The sequence below is a fragment of the Ursus arctos genome, unplaced genomic scaffold (assembly GCF_023065955.2).
Source record: "Ursus arctos isolate Adak ecotype North America unplaced genomic scaffold, UrsArc2.0 scaffold_14, whole genome shotgun sequence".
NCBI lineage: Eukaryota > Metazoa > Chordata > Mammalia > Carnivora > Ursidae > Ursus > Ursus arctos.
In genome coordinates, this window is record NW_026622808.1 from 45,835,166 (window position 1) to 45,860,813 (window position 25,648).

The 25,648-nt window shown below is 41.8% G+C and overlaps 1 long non-coding RNA gene across 1 annotated transcript in view; it reads left to right on the forward strand.

The window, feature by feature from the left end:
* The window catches only part of LOC130543624 (uncharacterized), a 140,460-nt gene that overhangs the window by 26,432 nt on the left and 88,380 nt on the right, over positions 1 to 25,648 (forward strand). The window contains exon 1 of the long non-coding RNA XR_008959103.1: positions 1 to 18,259. This exon is cut by the window's left edge and continues 26,432 nt beyond it. This is a non-coding gene — a long non-coding RNA (uncharacterized LOC130543624). The remainder of the gene's footprint in view (positions 18,260 to 25,648) is intronic.

Consider the following 25,648-nt stretch of genomic DNA (forward strand, 5'->3'; position numbering starts at 1 on the left):
GACACAAAACAGGGGAGTAACCAGGTGGTATGAAATTGTTCAGCACACGGGCTAACTTCAGCGGAGGCACTGCGGCTAGGACTAGCACTCCCAGAAATGTGCTTTTTATCTTTCTACTCAGCTTCCTGGCCCTCCTCTCTCCCTAGGGGAAAAAAAATCCCTACACCACTTTTAGAACAGCTAAGGAAGTTGTGTAATGAGACGCAGGAAACGGGGCTGACTTTAAGACAAGGATTTTCAATATGCCCTAGCCAACCACAGAATTTAGAAATTCTAGATTTTTTTCTGAAGGTACGGAGCAACCCAGAACCCCAAAAAACAGAAAACAGATGGCGGTATGCAATTTGAGATCTCATTTGTCCCTGTAGATAGATGAGCACCTTCGGTCATGACAGGAAGGATGCAGGCTCCCCAGCGCTGTTTCTCACCTGATAGACATCTGTCAGGTTCTGGGTGGAGGAGAGATAGAAGCAAGGAGGAAACTGGAGAAAAATCTCTCAAAGACTGACCCAAGACATAGGGGAATCACGAATCCTTTGTATTCCTCGATTCTGAGCAGAGCAGTTCCTTCCACCTGAACAAAGTACTTTATTTTCTACTTTAATGTGAGTTGACCTGAAACTTTAGCCCTGGGGCAAATTACAAATATACCCTACCAGAAGTTGGCCTTGGTAACAAATTCCTAACTGGAGTCCCATTTTTAGTGAGGTCTGGCTGTACCTCACAACTGTAATCAGGCTCATTGAACAATATGAGCTTTCATAGCCTTGCTATTTTAGATTCTTTCTCTCAGACTAAATAAGCAAAACTGCTCCCAGACATCCATCATGGGTATCACAGAGTGACTTACATATCACATAACTCAGAATGGAGTGGTTCCATTCCTTCAGGCTTCCTGACTTGAGTTAGCTGCATCTGCTAATGTTGAAATGTGTTTTGAAGACATTGTATCATTTGGCCAGGAAGATGGAGGGCCAGATGGCTTTGAAAGAATATTAAATGGCAGAAGCCTCTTCTGGAATGTTAAGCTGCTTCTAGAGATCATGGTTATATTTCCTAAAGATAGTGTCCTTTGGGGGGTAAAATTTTGCTATTTTATCCAAACCAGAGACAAGAAAGAAGAGAAAAACTTTCAGGGTATTTTCTAAAATAAGGATGATGAAAGCTTTCGGAGTAATGGTAAATACAATTTTGAATATCTTGGATGGCACAGTGGTTAGGATGTTTTATCTTACTGACACATTCTGTTTTATTAGGGAAGGCATAATATTTACTGTTAGCTTTCAGCAATGTGTTTCCTATGCTGAAGGAAAATTTTTGAAGACTAGAATGATATCCGTTGCTCATAATTTGGAAACTTGAAGTATATATCAAGAAGATTCAGAGAATGAATGTTGATCCTTACTGTTAGTAGGATTAATAAAACAATGTACAAAAGTCCTTAGAATGAAGCCTGGAACATTATAACTGCTCAATAAATTTAATCACTATAATGATTAGGATTAGAATAAAAAACTCAGAAAGTCAACTTATTTCATATCTCCTCTTGGCTATCTCCCAGGCAACTTAAACTTGACATATTCAAAGATGAGTTATTTATTTCTTCCCTGTTGCAGTCTGGCTCTTCCCATGGGTCTTTCAATCCTAGTAAATGACAACCCACATTTGTTCAAGCCAGGGTTCTGGGGAGTCACACCTGATACGCCCCTCTCCCTCACCATTCTGTATCCATCCATCACTAAGTCCCATACATGCCATAGTTTAAACATTTTAAAAATTTACCCACTTATCTCTATCATTTTTGCTAAACCTCTACCCTAGGATTTACAACCTCTATTCTATTGATATTTTGGGCCAGAAAATTCTTTGCTGTGGGAAGCTCTCCTGTGCATCGTAGGATTGTTATCAGTATCCCTATTCTCGACCTGCTGGATGCCAGTGGGAACACCCGTTTTGTTATAATCCAAAATGTCTCCAGACATTGCCAGATATCCCTTGGGGGCAAAGTCTCCTCCATTTGAGAACCACACATTCAACCCAAATTACTAACATCTCCTATGGCAACTCCTACAAAGCCTCCTTACAAAGCCTCCTTATCCCCAGTAAGGATAAGACCCTCTCTCACTCCTCTTGAGCCTTTTTCACAGAGAGGTCACAGAGGTCTTTACTGCATATGGATCTCACCAGCTCCCATCCCAGCCTGAGCTTCTGACTTGTTTCCTCCACACTTTGAACAAAAACTCCCAACCATGTCCATCTTCATTGAGTCCTTCCTATTCTTCTCTCCAACCTAATCTTGTGCATCTCCCTCACTATGCACCAGCCACAGTGGAGTTCCACCAACACACCAAATGTCTGTGGCCCTCGACACCTTCACATATGCTATCCCTGCACAGTGAGCTCTGCAGCCGACCTTTTCCTCATCCGTGAAGGTAGCCCCCATTACTCTAACAAGACCCTAGTTGTTTCCATCCATGCCTTCATCACAATTTGCAACTGTGCATTTTCTGTCTTACTTTAGTTGTTTTATATGAGACTATTAGTTACTTGAAGGCAAGAGCAGGTCTGTTTTATCCCTTACTCAATCCCAGCACTATCACACTGTCTTGGCATACAACAAGGAAACTACTCGTATTCACAGAATGCACGAATGATGAATGAATGAAATAGAAAAGGAGTTTTGACTGGGAAGTGCTTTCCCCATTCTTCACACTAGGGGGTGCTAAATAAAATAATTTTTTTTTTAATAGTATTTGGGAGGTTTGGATGTTCTTTTCCCATGATGCCATTTAAAGTTAGTAGTTCAAAATTTTTTTCTTCTCACTTCATAGCATTTATCAAGTTCAAAGAGTTATGTCAATTAAATGTGATATACCTGCAGAGTGCTCAGCACAATAGTGCCAGGCAATCAGAAGTACACAGGAAGTACTAATTGTTATTTTAACCAATTACATTATATTAAAATAAAACTTTACCACCAAAGTGGTTAGGGGAGGTAGTTTAAAGCAGAGAACCATTACTAAATTTCCCCCAAATGACTCAATTTTCATGTCTCAGGGTTTTCATTATTTGCACTGAAACATATCACTTCCAGCTCTTAACAAAATGTGATCGTGTTTAAAATACAAAATGGCTAAGACCTGAAGAATAAAGTTCTCAATAAAGACATTAGATTGATGTCATTTTAAGTCAGTCCTTAGTGTTCTAATTCCTAAATAAAAATGTCATATGATGAGATATTTATCTGAAAATTCAGTCTTGACTCCATTCAGAATTTATTAGGGTGTCGAAAGCCCCATGGCCGAGTGAAGATTTTATGACATGTAACACTAGCTTGGACTAGCGCAGGTTAAGTGTGTCTACTTGCCAAGACAGAAGCCGGGTCTTCATAGCGTCAAATGCTCATATGTCGCTCTGCCTCTTCCCAGCGTATCTTGAGTCGCATGCTATTCACAGCTTTCGTTTCATCCAGTGTGCCAAAATTCTACCACCTAAGGGCATTAAAACCTCTTAGGTAGAGAGAGTATGTGAAAAAATAAAGAGCGTCCTGGAGATGTCCATTTGTCATATATAGGGTCATGGATCTTTTTTCACACTGCAAAAAAAGGTGTAGTTGCAAAGTAAAGTTGTAATTTCACTGTTTTCCACTCTCTTTTTAGGTTTCCATATTGTCCTGATTTATTCGGTTTTCTATGACCTGAATTTTGTGCCAATTAGATCCTCACAATGAAATGGAGTGGTTATTCTTAAGTCTCAGGAAATGCACGTTAGCTAGTTTCTTCCCGGTCCTTCTCCCAGGGAGTCACTGAAATCTGAAAAAAATTATCCCAAAGGAAAATTCACTGAGGAGAGAAAAGGAGTCCAATGATAAAAATATTTGTTTGTAGACAGTTCAATTGTAGAGCCAAAGAAAATAACTCAGGGACTAGTTTGGGATTTATTCTTTCTTCACATCAGCCTAGTTAGCTCTGTTGGTTACAAGTGTGGTACTAGTGAGGCCAAGATATTATCCAAGTTGGAGCCCCATCTGGGCCTGTCAGCTTTGTGAGAGCAAACAACGATCTTCGGCATACAAGCACCTGCTCACAGAATGGCCTGGCCTAAGGACTCTGGTGGAATAATTTCAAGGGTGTCTGTAGAAGTAGAAACACAATTCAAAGAGTTCTGTCCTATAACAGTAGAGAATTCTGTTATTTTTCAGTCTGGTATATATCTAAAATTGGCCTTCTGGATAGCATCACGAGTGAAGGTAAAGGTTAGGTGGGAAAGAGAAAAATCACTGAGCTCATCAATGTCATGGTTATTGTCCTCCACATCTTGGCTGTCTTCTGCTTCATCACCACCAATATCATCGTTGTCATCATCATCACCATCACTGATAGAAATGTCATCACGACTGTCATGCTCTTATTATGAGCCAGGCCCTGGGCTAAGTACTTTATCTGCATTACTTCATCTTCCCAACCATTTCTGGAGGTAGTCTTGGTTATCCCCATTTTATTGTTAACGTATCTATGGATCTAAGAGACAACCTAACACATGCAGGAATACCCAGTTAGTACACTTCAGAGCCCAGAGTCAAATCCAGGCCTCGAATTCCCAAGTTTATGATCTTAGCATCTATACCCACATGCTAACCTCCGAGCTCTAAGGCCGCCAACTTCAGATCTACGCTCACCTTATGTCCCAAGGTTGGGTTATCTTTTTCTAACCAAAATTTTGTTGTGGGAAAGTTTAAAACTCTTTCGAGGAAAAACCTTACAGTGACCCAATTTCTTGTGACCTAGATTCTCCCCATTAGCTTACAATTGATACCCTTTTAAAAAATTCCATTATGAAACATATTTCTGTCCAAATCCCCTAAACAGTACACCCTGCTCAGTGTATGTCCGTGTACAGATAAAAGGAAAGCTGTCTCCTAGACATCGGATGCCTAGCAATGCTGTGGGGATAAATGCTGCCTTTCTACCAAAAAGATATTGTGAAGAGATGTTCTTAATATTAACAGTAGCTAACATTACAATGCATTTCTCCATTCACTTCAGAGAATGTCAATTATTTTAAATATTTTATACATACACACACATTTGTGTATGTGTATATATACATATAATCTTTGAGAATTTACCTATTGTTTTTTATTTTATATGTGGAATCCTAAGGACAAGAATAGTATTTTATCTTTGTAGCTACTACAGCCCTTTGTACATAATAACCTCACCAGATGATATTAGCTTATTATGATAATAATTACTATTGGAATAGACTATATGAAAATACTGTAGTTTCCTTTCCACGATGTCTGCCCTGATTTTTGCCAAATCCATAGCACACATCATAATGCCAGGAGTAGAGTAGGGACTCATTATTTAGTTGATTAACACTGATTTAGGACTAAAGCTTACTTTGTAACCGTTCATTGTGTCCTACACTGTGTTGGACAGCTAGCATGTACTCAGATATATTCTAGAAATTTCACAGTGGCTATCAGTGGAAAGAGTGCTGGTTTGATTACTTGCCGCTTGGCTCCCTCGTAATGGATTTGCACGGATTCATCCACCCAGTTCCACTCTGTAACTTGAAATGGGGCTGCCCATGGACAGGGGCCAATCATAGCAATAACATCTTAGAACTTGAATAAAAGGAACTGACCTCTCCACGGATCAAAACCGTGACCTTCCCCTCTTTGGTTATTGCTATAGTAATCGAAAAAAGCAGTCTCACGATAACAGAAGGATAAGTTTAGGAGCAAGTGAATGCCATCTGGTCAGAAACACTATATTAAAATGCTGGATGCATCCCAAGTTTGCTTCCTAGCACCCCATTAAATTAAGTTGTGCTTCCTAAAGTGAGGTCTGAGCTACCAGGTGGCATGTAGGGCCACTTTGTTAGGGAAGGTGTTTTTTATTGTTAAGAAGTTAGACTAGAAAATTCATGCACTGAGCTAAAAAAACAAAAAACAAAAACACCCACCCTTTTATATGAGTGCTGAAGGAAGAAGTTTCAGAATAGGATGACTCTGAATAGCGAAGTAGATAATAAGAGGAAATGGGAAAAGAGAGCTGTTAGATTTAGGAACATCATTTCACAGCCTGCGATGGCGGAAAGACTCAGAACTTGCCGTTAGAAGACCTGATGTGAGTACTAGCTTGCTACTAGCTGTGTTGACCTTGAGCAAGAGATAACTTCTGAGACTCAGTTTCCCCATCTGTGAATTAGCCTAGCACAGTGGGGTCACTTGACCAAGGCTCATGTTCATGAGGAGTTTCAAATGCAGATGTTTGACATGATCACTAGACAAGGTTTTGTTTAATGTTCCTTAGATACACTCACAAGATGGGAAGATGTTAATTATATTGCTTGAAATGATGTTCCATTACCACACTACTTGTGATGAACTATATATTCATTTTTTGGGGGTAAATTTTATAGTTATCTTGCTTTCGCACAATTATATAGCGTTGCATTTTCCTATGGTAAAAACGTTAATCTATTTGTTGTAAATATTTAAGAATCTAGCACAGTTTTTTGGACAGGGGGAAGTCTTTCACTGATTTAGAAGCAGAACATCAGGGAAGGCTGAGCTGGGGTACTCCGTTTGAAGCTGCTCAGTCTAAAAACATGTGTTGATCTCTACACTTAAAAATGGTTAAGAGGGCAGATGCTATGTGTATTTATCACAATTAAAAATTTTTCAATTTTTAAAAAAAGGGTGACTCATTTCTCCTTTTAATCTCCTTTTAATCAATTATCCAATGTAAATCAGTTAATGGAAATAACTTAAAACCATGATGCCTATCTGGAATTTCAGATGGAAAAAAAAAAAAATGGAGCACTGAGATTTCCTCTCCTTCATCTCTCCCTCCTACCTCTCTACAAGTATGTATTGAGCTTCCAGTTATTTGCTGATACTCTTTGAAAAGTTGGGAAATAGGACGATAATGAAGTTCCAGCACTCATGGATCTTACATTCTAGTGAATTTGGGACATAAACAGGAAAACAAATAATGTCAGGTAGAGATAAATGCTATTAAGAAAAAACAGTCAGGAAAGATCATAGAGTAAAGGGATGGGCAGGTGCTACTTAGGGACCAAAGGAAGACTTCCTACAGAAGGACCATTTGAGTAGAGACTTGAATAAGAGGAGTGAGCCCACAAAGATCTGAAGGAAGCACTATTTCTAGATGCAGAAGTGCAAGTGCAAAGGCCCTGAGGCGGGAATGTGTTTGGCATGTTCAGGAGACATGTAGGCTGCCCTTGTGGCAAAGAATGAGTGACGAAGGGAAAGAATGGCAAGAGGTATGGTTGCAGATAGAGCCATGGGCCAGAATTAGGGCCTTGTGGGCCATTTTACAATGAAGTAATTGAGGCTTAGGGAAAATAAGTGACTGAGTCTAAAGATACTGCTCCTTCACTCTGGAAGCTTCTTAAGATGGTTAAGAGCTTGTCTGGTTGTTTTTGTTTTTGTTTTCCACTGGGAATTTCTCTTGACTATGCAGCATCATCTTACAAACCTAACTCAATCCTTTTTCTGGATCTTCCTGATGATACCTGAAGTTCAAGATGTTAGTTATGCTGCATGTTAATGATATTTGATTATCTCTCTCCCTAAATTGTGACGATATGTATACTTTGAAGGAAGTGCAAAAAGAGGTGGTGTGCTGAGAATGAAGGATGTTCTCTTGTAATTCAATGAACATATGTTACGATAGTCATTTCAGAATTGTTTTTAAACTAAATCCAGCACGGTTTGATAAAGGTTGTAATGTGCATAATTAGGCAAGCTGAAACTCTATATCTGTACATACGTAGAAGCTATGCATATTAGATGCATGAAACTAACATCATTTCCATCAAGTGTTTCTTAATTTTGCAAAGCAGGTCCCTAGCTAGCAGCCTTCTGCTTTTCAGGTATGCAGTTTGGTCTTCGTGCTAGTTACTCATTCTTTTGTTTTTGAAACCAATACTTCTTAGATTATTATTTAACACTGATTTCTACTTATGGGCATCAAGAATTTTGGGGTTTTTAAAAAAATTTATTTAAATTCAATTAGGCAGCATATAGTACATCATTAGTTTCAGAGGTAGAGTTCAGTAATTCATCAGTTGCATAGGTTTTTTTTCTTTTCTTTTAGAGTTTTAAACATGCTTCATTTTCCTAGCCACACAAATCAAATCTCAGCCTTAAATAGTGCAGAGCTAGAATGCATTTGCTTTAACTGGGACTATTTTGGCATTTCTGTAGTTACTTGGAGATGCTTCCCCATCTGGTGATGGGGATAATTCTACTTGGCCCACCTCCTCGGATTGTTGTTTGATGAACTGAAAGACAGAGTTTTAGAAGTAAAAGGGTCTATACAAATGCCAGGCATGGTTATTCCTGATCTATATTCAGAAGTCCCCAGCTTTAAAAAGACCTTTGTCGCTGCCAGAAGGGCTGGGATCATGGTCTTCAAACACTATAGTGGAAGAGCCTTCTCTCTCTTTGCCACACTGCTGCCAGACCAGTCTTTTGAAGACAAGCCTTGATCCTGCCACTTCTATTTTGGATTTTCTTCATCGACTATCTAGTGCCCAGAGGACAAAACCCAGGCTCTCCCCAACATGGCCCAAAGGGCTCTTTGCTATCTCTTGCCTCTCCTCAACATGCACACCCTAGCCATGCCTAATGAATAAATGCAGCAGCCCTTGCAGAGCTCAGTTCTTTGTTGGGACAGCTCTTGGCCCCTTGGTCAGTACTCTGAAAAGGATCAGCCCAACACATAGGCTCCCTTTCCTAACTCCATATTCTGCCTCCAATGTAAATCACCTCCCTACTGATCTTGCCAACTCCAAACTATCTATGCTAGTGGAGAGAGTAATTGGTGTTGAACAAACATCTGTTTTGGCAAATAAGTTTGGAATATACAGACCTTCCTAGACTTATAATGGGGTTACATCCTGATAAACCCATCCTAGGTGAAAAATATCCTCAGTCACAAATGCACCCAAATCCACCTAACCTACCCAACATCATAGCATAGCCCAGCCTGCCTTAAATGTGTTCAGAACACTTACATTAGCCTCTGGTTGGGTAAAGTCATTTAACGCAAAGTCGAGTTTGCTGAATATCTCATGTAATTCGGTGAATACTATACTGAAAGTGAAAAACGTTGTATGGGTCCAGAGTGGTGGTAAACGTACAGTTGTTGATCCTTGTGATCATATGGCTAATGGGGAGCTGAGGCTGGTTGTCACTGCCAAGGTTGGATGATCAGCCATATATAACTTCTGTATACTAGGGTTCCCAAATCCTTTTCTTTCTAGCAGGTCCTTCCATAGCTTGTGGCTCCACTAATGTTTATGGTCATTCTGCCTCTACGGGATAGCTTAAAGCGACCAATGACAGGACATGGGGAGAGCTCTTTGCAAAGGGAAAATCCCTATGCATGTGGGAGGGTTTCTAGTTGCCGCATCATCCCTGTGTGTACTGTCACACTGTGTCCTAACTGTGATGGACCAAGGAAGTGACTTTTTATCAATCTACTGACTTCTCAGGGCTTCCCACCAACTTTACAATCTTCCTGGGACAGGAAGGAAACCTTGCATGAAGTCTGCTCTCCACAAATCCCATCTCCTCACTCCATGCCCTGCCAGCTAGGGCCCACCAAATATGTGGGTTTCAACAGAGATAAAACTTGAGACTCCGGTTTCTCACAGGGTGGGGTTCAAATCTCCAGATGGCACATTACCAATGGGTGATCATAAGTGTGTTACTTAATCTCATTGAGCTTCGGTCATCTTATCTCTAAAACGGGGATAGTAAGAGTGCCCTCCCTCCTTGTTCCAAATGAGGTAATACGGGGAAAGCTGAGAGTCAAATACAAAGCAGGTATTTAACTGCAGGTAATGCACATGAATATGCAGTGAACATTATCTGCTGTCATATCATCACTATTATTTATCACTATCACTAACACAAGTTGTGGGCAATCTGAGGTATGGCTAGCTCTAAAACCACCTCTTTGTATCCTACTAAAAAATGATTTAAGATAAAAGTAAATGAAAGCATGGGTGTTCTGGATAAATTCGTTTCCAGGTCAATTTATTATTATTATTTTTTAAATTTTTTATTATGTTATGTTAGCCACCATACAGTACATCATTAGTTTTTGATGTAGTGTTCCATGATTCATTGTTTGCCTGTAACACCCAGTGCTCCATGCAATACGCGCCATCTTAAATACCCATCACCAGGCTAGCCCATCCCCCACCCCCTCCCCTCTGAAACCCTGTTTGTTTCCCAGAATCCATAGTCTCTCGTGGTTCATTCCCCCTTCTGTTTACCCCTCCTTCATTCTTCCCTTCCTCCTCCTACCGATCTCGCTGCTATTCCTTATGTTCCACAAATGAATGAAACCATATGATAATTGTCTTTCATTGCTTGGCTTATTTTTTTTAATGTTTTTTTATATTATGTTAGTCACCATACAGTACTTATTTTTAATAGAGCCTTCATATACATGATACTGTAACTAAACTTTATTACAAATTTCTGTTGCAAAGCTTCAGCCAGCTGATCGGGACCCATCAGAGTGTTATGACACCAAGCTCATACAGGTGTACTGGTCCTGCACCCATTTTGATGCCTACTAAACACCTGCTTCATGATTGACAACCTACATTCCTAGGCAGAAAAAAACACTGGCTTCCAATAACAGTAGTTTACAAATGATTCTGATACTAATGGGAGCAATGGTGTTCTACCAGTGGCTACCGCAGTCCAGATTTTTTGCTGCATTTGCATGAGCTGTGTCCTTCAATCCTGTGGAAGTCTACAGAGGTGGGTCCTTGTACTGTAGTACAGTTAGGAAAGGTGAGGCAGGGAACAATAACATGAACTGCCCATGGTCATACTTCAAGGACCTAGCAAAGCTAATATTTGAACCCAAGTAGTCTAATTCCAGAACCTATGCTCAACCAATAGCCAATGTTTGATTGCCCATTCTTTTTTCCCCGTTTACCCTTTTCTTTTTCTTATAAGCTGAAGAACCTCAAAAGATGTTTTAATAATAGGTGCATAGTTTTGTTGCTGTTGTTGCACTTTTTCTCCTTTTACATTTCTCAAAGTCCAGGGAGGGAGGCAGGAAGCCCACCCTGGAAATAACAAATAAGGAAACAGAGGCTCTGAGAGGCTGCATAACCTAAGCCATGTAGCCACAGGGAGATCATACCCAAGCACAACCCATTTTCTAACACACTTATCCCCAAGCATCTAATTATTATGAGGTCTTGAATTAGATGTGTGGGTTATGCAAAGATATATTGCAAGGACTTTCTGCCCCCGGACTAGAGAGTCCATGGCCACAACCTGTCCTAACTGTGTTGACCCAACAAATACTGGAATGAAAATATTGTCTTCTGAAAGACAAATAGCATTTTCAGTCAGAGTCGAGGCTTAGAAGCCATGGTGCCTTTTTCAGCTTCTCCAAGTGCTGCACAGATCTCTTGATGGTTTTCTGGTAGGAAATGTCCCCGACACTGACATCCTATTGCATGACAAGAAGACAACAGTGGTCAAAAAGGGGCTTTCCCAAATGTGACTCCAAGATGCTGCTGAGATGTTTTCAGGCTCTAAAATAGTCACTTCCATCCAAAGTCCTACAGGGTAATTATAGCTTTGCCATTATTCCTGGCCTGGCCGTGATCCAGAACTTGGCTCTCATTACCACTGCTGCCTTACCCCGGGTGTGATGGGACCCTTCCATTATGGATACAAGGATCAGCTGAGCATTCTGAGAGTGTTCTGCAACCCAGTTCTCTCCTAAACATCCCTGAATGTCTTGAGCTTGGCAGGTCTTGAGGGAGGAGAATTAAGGAGTCAACCTTTAAAAGAGAATAGAGCAAACGGAACGTGTTTCCTAGTCCGTGACGTGGGAAGTGTGCTTTTAATTTTTTCTCCAGGTTTGGGTGTGTACTTATAGGCTGTTAGAAGGAGTGGAGGGTGTTAGGTAGACCGGCTTCTCTCTTAAGGCAGAAAAGAAAAACATCCTTCCCCACCCCATTTCTTTTTAAGGCCACAGTTGAAGTCATGCTTACCTTCCACTATGAAGCGCGGTGATGTTTTTCTAATTGTCTGGAGTCAGGTCGGCCACACTTCCTTGACTACACTTCTCCTTCCTGTCCAGGACAGGTTCCTGGGGTCAGGCACGCAGCAGGCTCCAGCCCAGTGAGCCAACTCAGAATTCAGGAGCCACGGTGTCCTCCAGATATGGAGGCAGGGGGCTCAGACTTCTGATCTGGGACGTGACTCTAAGGCAGAGTCAGAGCCCACACACTGGGGCTGAATTCAGGCATGCTCCGCCTCTCTAACCTACTTTTTCACGGTCCCTCAGTAGGAGCCTGGCTTATTAGAGGGTTTTGGCCAATCACCGGAGCTCTGTGCATGGGCTTGGCCAATCACCAGAGCCCATGTGGAGAGGAGGCGGGGCTCACTGTGGTGCCTTTGACCCCACTAAAGAGCAGTGCTGGGAGCTTTAATCTACGTGATCTTTTTTTTTTTTTTTTAAGATTTTATTTATTTATTCGACAGAGAGAGAGACAGCCAGCGAGAGAGGGAACACAAGCAGGGGGAGTGGGAGAGGAAGAAGCAGGCTCATAGCGGAGGAGCCTGATGTGGGGCTCGATCCCATAACGCCGGAATCATGCTCTGAGCGGAAGGCAGATGCTTAACCGCTGTGCCACCCAGGCGCCCCTAATCTACGTGATCTTAAAATAGTCCTCAGGACGACCACCTCCCACCATACAAATGCTCCTATAATTCTCATTTTACAGATAAGGAAACTAAGGTTCAGAGAGAGAAAGAAACGTCTAAGGCTTCACAGTATCTTGTGGTTTGTATTCTGACTGGAAGCAGAATCTATGACAGGGATTTAAGTGAAAATAACCTATTTGGGATGGTCAGGAGGTATCAGTGAAGTCAGGGGGAAAATAGACACAAAAAGGACGGCTGCTAATAAGGAGTGTGATCTTATGCGGGGGGGGGGGGGGGGGGGGGGGGGGGGGGGAGGGGATGAGAGTGTTACCCTGCAGGGAAATCCTGGGAAAACAATGTAGAACATAACGCCTCAGAGTTTTCTCTTCCAGAAGGTGAGGGAACCAGAGTGTATTCTCACACCAGCTTCTGTTGATCACAGGTTAAGGGTGGGTGAGGTGCAGATGGAGTGTTAATTTCCCAGCTTGGCCAGACCCAGGACTTTGCAGAAAGCCCCCAGGCAGAGGGATCCAGATACCGGTAGTTAGAAGCACCCCCAGCCTGCACTGGTGCAGTGGTGAGGCCTCCAAAATATGAGCTAGGAACAATCTGCGACATACATTCAGTGGCATAGCCATAAATGCCACTCTCAGTGATGTCTTGCTGCACCACAAGCCAGCCCAAAACCTAGTGGCTTAAAACAACAGCTATACATTTGTTCACAAGTCTATGGGTGTGCAATTTGGGCTGAGTTCAGCAGGACTCTTCTTCTGCTGGTCTCACCTGCAGCCATTCATGTGGTTGTACTCCTCTGGTGGCTTAACTGGGAGCTGCTCATTCTAAGGAGACTTCAGTTGGGACCGTTCTTCTCTGTTCTATATAGTCTTCATCCTGTAGCAACCAAAGGTTCAGCAAACATTTTCTGTGAAGGGTCAGATGGTAAGGATTTTTGGCTTTGTAGGGCTTCCAGTTGCTGATGTAACTACTCAACTTATTGTTGGAGTGTAAACCAGTCAGAGACCATACATAAACAAATGGACATGGCTGTGTTCCAATAAGACATTATTTATAAAAACAGGTGGTGGAGTGGAATTGGCCCATGGGCCTTACCCTGCCAATCCTTGTCCTCTACCAAACTTCATCTCATGGGACTGCACCTTTCCAAAGAGTCAAGGCAGAAACTACAGGGCCTCTTGAGACCTAGGTTCAGAAATCACACTGCGTCCTTTCTGCTGCATTCTACTGCTCAAAGCAAGTCATCAATTGATACCCTACACCAAGGGTGGGGCTATAGACTTCACCTCCTGAAGGAAAGCTCTGCAACATCATATTGCAAAGGGATATGCATTCAAGGATGGGAGGAACATTGGGGTCCTTCTTTGCCAATAGTTTGCCCTCCATTTCAAATTTATTTGATTTCAGAGCCCTCTACATTTAACTACCACACTATACTCCCTCCCTCTATCTCCTCATGTATTTGGTTCAGGGATGAAGTCAGGAGCGTAGGCAGTTGTTGGCAGCCTTAGATCAATTCAGTCCAAAATTGGAACAAGGTCTTTGCTGCTCCAGGTAATGAGATTTCCATGTGTTAGATCTCAACTTTAGAAATGGAGGTTTAGAGACCCAGAGAATTCTCTATTCCATTCAGTTACTCCTTGTATGAAGGAATCCCTTATTTAAACTGCCCAGCAAATGACTGAGCTTCTGCTTGATGAACCCTTGAGATAGGAAGGTCACTACTCCAGTCCTTCTTCCTCAAGTCATTCGTATGTCTCGTCCCTCCATCCATTCATCGAATCATTCAGTCAGGTGTTCAGCGCCTCCCGTGTACCAGTTCCTCAGTTAAGTGATGTACAGATAAACCCAGTAGCTTCTTTCATGGAGCTTACAATCAGTTCCTGTTCTGCATGGCAGCTGTTTTCAATTTTCTTTTTGGTCACATAGCTCTTTGTTCTTCATGGTTTTTGTTCTGAGGTCTAGAGTAATTGTTCTTAACTTGATGAAAGCATTTAGAAATACTTGCCACTCTTTACTGAAATGAATTCCAATTCTTTTCTGAAATGAATTTCACAGATACATAAATATCTACACAACTGCAAAAGAGCCTACCTAATGCATTAACCATAATTAATAGAACTTAAAGGGAAAGTAACATAATGAAGTCATGCATATTTCAATAGCTAAATATTCTAGAATTCAACAAGATTAGATACTGGAGTAATTGAATGTTATCCTAGACACACAATCAGGTTTGTATGTGGGGTTGGCAAACATTTCTGGAAAGGGTGGGATAGTAACTATTTTTAGGCTTCGTGGGCCATTTTCAACTCTGCTATTGTACTACAAAAGCAGCTACAGACAATTCATAAAAGAACAAGCATGATTGTGTTCCAACAAAATTTTATTTACAGAAATAGGCAATGGCCTGGATTTGACCAGCTAACAGTAGTTTGCTGACTCTTGCCATAACACAACAGCTGTGAATGGACACTGATAAGGATATGTTGTGTGGGCAATTCAAACATCATCAGCATGACTGTCTGTGATTTTCCAAAATGGTGGTGAGTACCTTTTGACAAAGTTCTGAAGAAAACAAAGTACAATCCTCCCATAATCTACCAAACAGTTAGTTACTTTCCTGGAAAGTTCTGCTTATAATACTACCTGGCAAAAAAGAAATTTTTGGCATTGTTGTGTAGTTTTAGATAATTATATGAAGGTATCTCCTCCACATAAACGTCCCGTACGATATTTTAAAGGCATAGGGGATGCAGAATTATTTTGTATCATGAGCACTGAGTTGGGCCCTGAAAGAGGTTTTCACTTTTCAATTGTCATGGCTCTTGTGCTCCTCAGGCTTGGTGACCACCAGAATTAACCGCTCCACCCCCAATTTCTCAGATGTCCCGCATTACTCAGTGCCATTCACTGTTGAGAACCACAGTTCTAGACATACTCATCGTATTAGTCTGCTCCGGCTGTCATAACAGAATCCAATAGTCCAGGTGACTTAAACAACAGCAATTTATTTTCTCCCAGTTCTGGAGGCTAGAAGTCAAGGTCAAGGTATTGGCAGGTCTGGTTTCTCCAAAGGCCTCTCTCCTTGGCTTGCAGATGGCCATCTTTGCTCTATGCTGTCTCATGGCTTTTTTTCTACGTCAGTCTGCTCCTGGTATCTCTTCCTCTTCTTATAGGAACATTAGTCTTATTGGATCAGGGTCCCACTCTTAGGACCTCATTTAACCTCAATCACTTCTTCAGGGCACTATCTCCAAATACAGTCACATTGGGGATGAGGGTTTCAACCTAGGAATTTTGAGGAGACTCAATATAGTTCCATAACACAACTTCATCTCCACCGCCTAATTCAATCTTCTCATTCTACTCTTTTTTCAGGGCTCATGGGAAGTTCACCCCTCAACACAGTCTTCCTGGCCCATGGTAATGATAATAAAGAAGCTCATGGTTTCATGTGTCACCTTACATTTGGCAGAGTCCTTTTATGTAATTACCCAACTGTTTTTTGAAACAGCCCCTTTCCTTTTTTTAGCCAGCTTCTTAAACAGTGTAAAGCATTTAAAACTTATAGAAAAATGCAAGGAATTATTTAGCAAATATCCATGGATCCACCACCCAAATTTCACAGGTGTTCAGATTTTTGGCCGTATTAGATACATTTGATTCAAATGAATTTAATGGACTAAAACACCAAAGGTTCGATTGAGGTGCCTTCTAATTTCATCCCCTCCTCTGTCCCTGAAGTTGGTGTTTCCTTCCTATTCGTGTTTTTATATTTTCAGTAGATGTGTATAGATCCATAAAATACATAGAATTGCTCTGTACTTAAAAAATATACTGAAGGGATATTGTACTGAATACATGTCATCCAGCAATTTTTCTTTGTCATATTACACATCGGTTTCAAGAATTGTCTGTGTTGATATGTGTAGACCTAGCTCGCTCCTTTTTCATTGCTATGTGGTGTTTCACTGCGTGAATATGTTACAAGTTATTTATCCACTTCCCTTTTGATGGCCATTGAGCTTTGTGTCTAATTTTTCACATTACAGACTTCGTTGTAGGTCATCTTATGCACATGAGTGAAAGTTTCTTGAGACAGCTGTCCAAAGAAGCCCAACTGACAGTGAGTTAAGGACCCGGGAGACTATTCTTCCTAACTGAACAGCGAGCCTGGACGTAGGCATTCCAGGCTGCTGGGCAATTGAACGATGCCAAGGGATAGAGGGTTGTTCCATTTCTCTGCTCTGCCTTCCTTAGAGGATGCACTTTTATCCTCAGATTTGCTCTTTCACGGCCACAAAATAGTTGTAGTAACTCCAGGCATTGTGTCAAGTTCCAGTCAGAGAGAGGCAAAGAAGCAAAAGTGTACTAAAGCAGACTCGTCGGTTTGGCCCTGTAAGAAGATTTCCTAGAAGCCCCCTCGGTGATTTTCAGATTTACCCCATTACCAGAACAGGACCAGGTGCTTCATCCGTCAGCCAGTTAGAGGAGAAGTTCCCGATGACATGGGGCTGTGGAAAAGGGCTGGGTCAGCTGACCAGTTGTATCTGGCACCGTGCCCAGGGACTCATGACCCTTCACACTTCACATCTTCAACACTCCTAGATGTTGCCAAAGTGATCTCCAAAGTGGTTGAGCCAATTTACAGTCTTGCTAACAAAGTATGAAAGTTCCCGCTTCCTCATGTCATAATCAAAGAATAATTATGAAGCTACTGTGTGCATAATGCTAGATCAGGTCATTTATTAAAAAAACCAAACAAAACCCCCAAGTCAGCACTTCTAGAGCTTTAAACGATGTGCCTAAAGCTTAGTGTACACTGTCCAATAGGTCTGCTGGACTCCCTGCCCTGCCCCCTACTGGTGGCTGATTCCATATAAGCTTTTCAGAGCCTCAATTTCCTCATCTATAAAATGGGGATAAAAGTATCACCTATCTCATAAAGAGGTTTTAATGATTGAAAGAGAAAACACCAAGGAATGACTAACATAGCACCAACTATAGAGGCAGGCTGCAATCAATATTTTAGAGATTAGATGCCATAGATAGGTGGACCATATTTTTGAACCCCAAATGAGAAACCATTATGGCACTTGTGAGTTCTACTCATGGAAAATCAGGTTTGGATATTTGAAGTGGGGCCATTCTGGAAAATGTGGAGTGATTTCTTTCTTTTTTTTTTTTTATTAAGATTTTATTTATTTATTTGACAGAGATAGAGACAGCCAGCGAGAGAGGGAACACAAGCAGGGGGAATGGGAGAGGAAGAAGCAGGCTCACAGCGGAGGAGCCTGATGTGGGGCTCGATCCCATAACGCCAGGATCACACCCTGAGTCGAAGGCAGACGCTTAACCGCTGTGCCACCCAGGCGCCCCGGAAAATGTGGAGTGATTTCTAATGTCTTAATGTATGCACTTATACTAGAACATGGATCTCACATCATCTAACTCTGGAACTTTGTAGAAAGTGGAGCATGTTTCAAAATATGGGCTTCAACAGAAAAGGTAAGACTGAGATCAAATCACCATGAACTAAACTCACATCTTACTCCTCACCATGTGGATAGTGGATATATTTGTTGAGTTTTCCTTTTTTTTTTTTTCTTTTCTGTCTTCAAGCCCTCAGAGAACAAAAGTAAGAACATGAACCTCAAACTTTCTTTATGAGATTTGCCAGTAAGAGCTAAGATATGAGTAATGTGGGGAAGTGGGAGAGCAATGGAAATTATTAAATTTTTACAGGGAAAAGTTTAGGAGGCTGAGATTATTAAATCCAAAAAAGAGAAATCTAAGGGGAAATGTCATAATTATCATTAAGCTCCTAAGCATTACCTTTGCAGGGAACCAAATGAAGTGGAATGAGTTTAAATGAAGGGAGGGTCTCTTTAGGAAAGAATATTCTAGTTGTAAGTACTATTAAACCTTCTCCAGGTTTCCAAATTATTGAGTAGCCTAAGAAAATAGACTGGCTGAGAATTTTCTGCAATGGTTTATATCCCTCTTAGGTCATAAAAAGCCTGATCTTTAAGCATTTTATGACACAATTCTGAAGCTTTAAAGAACTGGCATGCTTTGTAGTTCTCAAAGGTACCATTCACCCTATGTTTACTAGGTGTCTAATTATATATCAGGCACAATGCTAGCCTCTGAGGATATAGCAGAAAACCTGCTGATCCTGCCTGCCCTCATGGAGCTTTAGGCCACAGTACTTAGAAAACTATGGCACAGGCTACAGAAATCCCGGGGTGGGGGGTGCCTGGGTGGCTCGGTCAGATAGGCATCTGCCTTCGGCTCAGGTCATGATCCCAGAGTCCTGGGATCGAGCCCCAAGTCAGGCTCCCTGCTCATTGGAGAGCCTGCGTCTCCCTCTGCCCCTCCTCCTGCTCCTCTCTTTCTCACACATGCTAAAAAAAAAAAAAAAAAAAAAAAAAAGGAAAGAAAGAAATCCCAGAGGGGCCAGTTAGTCCTGATGGAGTGGGCTGGCAAGGGGGTCCAGGAAGGCTTCTGGGGGAGGTGAGGTGTGAGCTGAAATCTGGTAGAGGAGTAGGGATGAGTAAGGTGGAACGTAAGAAAGGCTTGTAGGAGGTGGTGATTAGAGGTGATGAGGGGCCAGGGACAGGACAGCAGACTTTCTTATGGGGAGAGTGAGTCTGGGGGATAGGGTGAATTGAAGAAAGGCAGGGTCTGAACCACTGTTTGTTGTCTGTTGTGTGTAACAAGTTTACTGTTAGAGTGCTCCCCTGTTTTTTCCTTGTTGTCTTAACAACCATGACATTATCATTTTATCTTAAAAATCTTTGCAAGGCTCCACTTGAGAATGAGCTCTGGTGGAAAAAACCTCCCCTCCCTTTTCTCCTTAGCTACACATTGCCTTAAAAAAAAATCATGAGAGACTCTGGACTCTGGGAACCAAACTGAGGGTTACAGAAGGGAGGGGTTGGGGGGATGGGGTAACCAGGTGATGGGTATTAAGGAGGACATGTGTGGTGATGAGCACTGGGTGTTATACACAACTACTGAATCGTCGAACACTACATCAAAAACTAATGATGTACTATATGCTGGATAACTGAACATAATTAAAAAAATAAAGAAAGAAAAAAGAAAAAAAAATCAAGCAGTGGTGTAGGGAAAGGGAGGAAGAGTGGACAAATGGGACCCTCGGAGCCATATTAACCCACCTTTTCTGTTTCAGGATTTCAGGTAGGACAGCCACTGAATTTGGGACTGTGTCACTACGTGCCACGTAGCCTCATAGTTAAGAGACCGTGCTCTGTGCACTGGGTGTTATATGCAACTAATGAATCATTGAACATTACATCAAAAACTAGTGATGTACTGTGTGTTGGCTAATTGAATTTAAATTTAAGAAAAGAGAGAGAGAGATTGTGCTCTGGAGCTAAAGTACCTGCTTCCAGGGGAAAATGACCGGCAATGTGACCTTGGGCAAATCAATGCACATCTCTGGACCTCAGCATACCCATTTAAAAAATGGGACTACATCGGCATTCTGGGATCGAGCCCCACATCAGGCTCCTCCGCTGGAAGCCTGCTTCTTCCTCTCCCACTCCCCCTGCTTGTGTTCCCTCTCTCACTGGCTGTCTCTATCTCTGTCAAATAAATAAATAAATAAATAAAATCTTTAAAAAAGAAATAAAAAAATAAAAAATGGTACTACAGTAGCAGTTCCTTAGAGAACTACTGTGAGCATTAAATGAGTTATATAAGGTGCTCAGAACAGTGCCCAGTACATAGATAATCTTAACTAGATGGCTAGCGGTGATCATCATAGAGCCTAAGGTAAGGATCGGTAACCATAATAGTTCTCACTGAGTTTTTAACAGTCACTATGCTTCTTGCTCTGCCTTCATTATCTTACTTAATATTCACAACCACCTTATAGGGTAATCAATCCCTTTTGTAGACAAAGAATCTGAGGGTCAGGGAGGGTAATTAACCTGTCCAAGAACAGGGGCACTGTGGTGATTCCACAAAACCCAATCTTGCACCACTTTGATGAGGACGATTGGAACCTGGCTCCTTACCCTTTCACTCAAAGTGCCTTGTTTTCTTTACAGCTCTGCTGGTAGATTCTTTTTAGAATCGTGTGGTCAGTCTAGAAGTATGACTGGCTCTTTAAAAAAAAATCCAGCCGTTATATTAATAAACATGGCTTAGATAAGTGCCAGAGAATTGGCCACCATAACCAAAGAACAGCCAAAGGAAAATTATCAACATAATTTGCCTTCTATCAACAAATGTGTCTAGGGCACACGATGGGCTTGACTCGCTACCAGGGACGTAGATGGTGACGGAATTCAGGATGAAAGTTTATTCTCAGCCTTCAACTGCTCACACTGGGGGCCGGGAGTCCTATTTCAGAGAAGCATAACTGACAGATTCAACACATTTGTGAAATAACATGGTCCAAGAGCAAAGAGCACAGGCTTGCCACTCCCAAGTACCAGCCTGCAAAGCCTGCTCTCCTCGCTTCTAGCTAGGTGAACACAGCTAAAAATTGCAGTTCTCAGTTTCACTTACCCATGGGGCTATGACTACTTAGATCTCAAACTCCTTGCAGACTTTCATGAACATTAATGGAGGTAAAGAGTACAACACAAGTAGTATACTCCACTACACATGGTTAGCACCGTTAGCAGCAGAAAATTTTGTTTTTGGAAAGAGTACATTACCTCCCAGAAAGTTTTTGGAGAATGTGCCCTGATGCAGAAGAAAGGGGTAAGAAAGAAGAAGCCATTCCAAAAGGGCAGAGACGTTGTTCAGAGGACTAATGGGGGAAGCAGTGGGCTGAGTCTGAGATGCATCTTTTGGGAGCACTCCCTGTATACTCTGGTATTTGGGTCCCTTTCCAAGATTTAAAGGAGCCTGAAAACTTGGGAGGGGGTTGCTAGTACTGGGAGGTGAGAGAAGATGGCTTCTTGGACAGAGAGTAGGGTGGCCCTGTCCCTCCTTTCAGTCATAGATTAACAATGACTTAATTCTAGAAATATTGTCAGCAAGTAAAATAAATAGACTAATCACTGTGGGCAAATCGTGTGTTAATATATCTAGGCATTGTTTCCAGGCTGACCCTTAAATATACGTTTAATCAATCTAGATGGATGAGTCATCCTGTTCTTTTTTTTTTTTTTTTTTTTAAAGATTTTATTTATTTATTTGACAGAGATAGAGACAGCCAGCGAGAGAGGGAACACAAGCAGGGGGAGTGGGAGAGGAAGAAGCAGGCTCACAGCAGAGGAGCCTGATGTGGGGCTCGATCCCATAACGCCGGGATCACGCCCTGAGCCGAAGGCAGACGCTTAACCGCTGTGCCACCCAGGCGCCCCGAGTCATCCTGTTCTTAATTAATCTTTTCGGACATTTATAGAGAAAAGGCAGTCTTTACAAAGACCTTATAAATGTTTAAGTTTAGTATGGATTTTATTTATGTGCATAGCATGAGCGGCCGTTACTTCTAAATGATGGCTTATTCTGAATGTTCTCAGACCTTCAAGATGTTTTATTTCCACCCTTGGGGAGGGAACCAGGGGTGAGTTGAAAGGAAACACATGATGGCCATTTTCCATGGCATGAGCTGCTTAACCTTTCTGGAGCTTGCATGTTTGTTTGGACTTTTCAGCATTGCAAGCAGACGATGGGAGAAAGAGATGGGTGCATTCATTCTTCTGGAGGCCTTTGTGGGGAAATGGTGTAACATTCAGAGATTTGTCTTAGTTAGGGTGACCCTCGGCTCAGTCTCCTCTGCCACGGAAGTCATCACTATCACAAAAACATTTCCCTGGAGCCCAAAGGCAAGCCCAACTGTGCTTGTCATTATGGGCTTTTGTTGTGGTCCGCCATTGCTGTGATCCACCATCTGCTGGGACACTGGGAGTTTGGTTCTGGTGCTCTTTGCTGTAGGAATGTGACTTAAATAGGAGCCAATTCTCCTAGGACACTAGGCTGTGTGTGTGTGTGTGTGTGTGTGTGTGTGTGTGTGTGTCGCCGAGAATTGTATCACTCAGTCCCCCCATTTCTCTTGCCTACCAGAATTTTGTGCTCTGGGGTCAATTATATTGGCTACTTTAATGATCCAACATTTAGCTTCTGGTGCTCGTGTGTATTGAGCACCTATGTTGTAGTTGGCACTGTGCTAGGTGCTGAGAATATGGTGGTGCATCCTACAGGTTCAGTTCTGGAAGCTTATATTCTACAGGTTTGGGATAAATTGGTATTTCAGATACTAGTAAGCATCATTAAAACATGAAACAAGATGCTGGGATAAGAATGGCATATTTGAGAGACAGAAGTAAGTCCAGTGTGGCTGAAGGACAGTAGACAAGGCAAGAAATCAGCCAGCAATCTCAGCAGGGGCCAAATTATGGTAGGTATCAAAGACACAATAAGGACTTTGGATTTTACTAGAATTGCCATGGGAAGCCATTAGATGTTTTTAAGCAGGAGACTGGCAAGATATGATTTAGGTTTTAAAGAGATCTCTTTGGCAGTTGTGTAGAGCCTTTTTACTCAAAGCTTGGTCTGTAGATAGACCAGTAGCATAGGCATCACCTGGGAATGTGCTAGAAAGCAAAACCTTAGAACCCACCCAGGCCTTCTGAAGCAGCATCTGCATTTTTAATAAGATCCCCAGGTTGAAAGTGCCCTCGTAGAGAATGAATGGGAGTAGGGCAAGCAAGAGTCCTTTTACAACCCCCCAACCTCACTACCTTCTCAGGTATAGGAGGTGAGATGTTCTAGACAGATTTCGAAGGGCCAACACAAGCTTGCTTCAAAATGCCACTTCTGATCGCACCATTTATCATAAAGTTTTGTTCAGTGATTTCTCTAGTTCTTACAGCACTCTGTCTTGCCTTTATCCAGCACTTGAACTTTATGTGTGTGTGTGCGTGAGAGAGAGTGTGGTGTTTCACTTATCTGTTGGCGCTCTAACTCCTTAGCACCCCCAAAATGACTACCTGCTTCCATTAGGATTACTAGTGGCTGTAACATAAAATACCCATCTCTTAAGAGAAAGATACCTGGATCCTATGACAAGGTTTGCATAAGGCTGGCACTCATCTTTGTAGTCTGGCCATCGTTGCTATCCTATTACTCTCAGGGTCTTGCTGAATGCTGTTGGCACGTATGTCAGCTAGGATTAGGTTTTCCATAAATGAATAAACTTATAACAATGGTGCATAGATAGAAGTTTACTCTCTCTCCTGTCAAAACCTGGGGGAAGGCAGCGTGGGGTTATTATGAAGATTCTATTCCATGAAGATCGCAGGGACCCAGGCTTGCTCTATCTAAATGATCCACTGTGTATGGACCTCTGTTTCAAGGTCACCTCATGCTCCACTGTGGATGCTTATACATTAAAATTCCAGCCATCAGGAAATAAGGAAAGAAGAAGTTGGAGATAAGGAAGCCCAGTGGCAGTTTTCAGGAGGCTTGCTAGAGCCGCCACATGATCCTTCCACTTACAGAGTCCTGGCCAGAATTTAGACTGATTGCCCTGACTCTGATACACTGGGCAGCCAGATACCCAGCTAAAAATCACAGGTCTCTTTCTACAGAGAAGGGGGGAGTATTAGGAGAATAATTAGCAGTTTCTAACGCAGCATGTTTTAGGGAATGTGATTTGACATATCTAAATATACAGTGGTACCTCCCCACCAAATTTAATCTAGGCTGAATATTTTGTGCCATCATGTCATTACGGTATCTTGTAATTCTTTCCACTTTCCTTTCCAAAGAAACCGAGGTGTCTGATTTAGCAAGAATGCATTTCTGCATTCAAAATTGAATTATGAAGATAAACCTCACCCACTTGAAATAACATAAAAGAAAACCCCCTGGATAGAAAAAAAATATGCAAACAGTTCTATTAATGTGTGTATCTCTTCCTGAACAGGGTCTTTATACAGCAAAGGAATTGGACGTAATCCATCCCTTACTCTAGAGTATTCCTGAGTCAGCAACTCCAGATGCCATTGTTACTACCAAAGGATTGGAGAAGGGTGCAAGCACTAGCATTTCAGAGGACTCTATTCCTTAACTGGAACATTTAGGTCTGGAAAGGCCATGCTTAAAATGTTGTCAGTGCACTGGCCAGGAGGATAGGCTATGGAATCAGGTAGGCCAGAGCTAAGAGACGGTGTTTCTTTGTACAAGCAGGTTACTTTTGGGCAAATAATTGCTGATCTCTGTATATATACTAGTTAAGTGGAGAGAACGTACTATCAGTTGAGGGTTAATTTGGAAATTAAATGAAACACTGTATATAAAGCTCTTAGCCAAGAGCGTGGTCCATTGTAAACACTCAAAAAAATTTACAAATTCAGCCCAGATTGCAAATAAAAAAGATTTTTACCCCCAAGGGATCCTTAAGGATATCCTTGAATCATTGATATGATATTATTTATTTATTCAGTGATGAACCCATCCATCAATGCAACAAATATTGACTCCTACTATGTGGCAGGTCCTAGTAGCTACTATTTGTGGGAAGAGGCAGGAAATGTACTAATGTAAATAAAACAGTTTCTGTCCTTAAAGGAACTCATTGCTTACTGTAAGAGAAAAGAACTAAATGAGTAATTATTTTCCAGTGAGAAAAACACAAAGAATAAGTGTTACTAACATAAGAAGAGTTACAAGAAGGAGCATCAGGGGTGCCTGGGGGGCTCAGTTGTCTGCCTTCAGCTGAGGTTGTGATCCCAGGGTCCTGGGATTGAGCCCCGTGTTGGGCTCCCTGATAAGTTGGGAGTCTGCTTCTCCCTCTGCTTCTGCCCCCCCCCCCACTCTTGCTTGCTCTCTCTCAAATAAATAAATAAAATCTTGGGGAAAAAGAGCATCAAATCTGTGACATTTCCTTGATGTATGCAGACATCA